The sequence below is a fragment of the Pteropus vampyrus genome, unplaced genomic scaffold, assembly GCF_000151845.1.
Source record: "Pteropus vampyrus isolate Shadow unplaced genomic scaffold, Pvam_2.0 Scaffold11, whole genome shotgun sequence".
NCBI lineage: Eukaryota > Metazoa > Chordata > Mammalia > Chiroptera > Pteropodidae > Pteropus > Pteropus vampyrus.
In genome coordinates, this window is record NW_011888792.1 from 631,083 (window position 1) to 632,113 (window position 1,031).

The window sequence follows — 1,031 nt, forward strand, 5'->3', positions numbered from 1 at the left end:
AGCCCCTAGCAAAAGGTGAGAGTCCTGTTTTTAAAATTTTCACTGGTGGTGAGTTAAGTGGAAAGGAATGCACTGGCTGGTGCAATTATTTAGCCATTTGAAATGTAAAAGGAATGATAAATACAAGGATAATAGAATTGGCAGGTTGTTATGAAATTTCATTGTCACCCTACAGACTGATCATGAAAACTAACATTATTTACTGACACTGGGGTCACTCTCTCAGGATAAGAAAATTTAATATTTAAGCTAGGACCCTAGGGGATGTTGTAACTTGCAGCTAGGGTAACTCCTAGAAATGTGAAAAAGCAATGGCCTTCACAGAGACTGAATTGAAATACTTGAATTGCCATGGTATACAGAAGAGGAGGGGAGTAAACAACTCAGGGAAGCAGGAATGCTAGAACGGATATGTTACATGAGGATATGTTTCCCAAGAGGCCCAAAGGATACACCATTCGCCAAGGGTGTTAGAAATGTTAGTTGGAGGAGATCCAGCATCCCTATGAACTTCAACATGGCTCTTCTCTGCAGGCCACCGTTAAAGGCAGGAGAAGTGGTCACAGAATTTGGCTCACTGAGAGCAATGGGAATGAGAAGGCCCAAGAGCAAGAGAGGCTGATGGTAGCATTTCACCATCAGAACCCAGAGGGTCACAGTGCTCACCACTGGGGGATGATTAATAGAACACAGCATCCCTAGGGACAACATAGCTGATCAGCCAAAAGGCACTGTTTAATACTATAATCAAAATAGAATAAGAGTGAGTGAGCAAGAGGTTAAGAGAAGCTGCTCCCCAAAATTCTCTTGCCTAGTTTCTAGATCTGAACAGTTTTCAGTTTTCAGACCTGGTGCCCATTGACTGAAGAAATAACTGGGTCCCAATGTGAAGAACCTTGAAATACATAATTATTTCAGCGCTTCCCCATATACTCGAGTGACTGTTCACTTGAAAAAGAGGAATACTTAGATATTTAAAGGGCTATTGAAGACAGGGTCCAAGTTCACAGTGATACCTAACAACTAGAAAC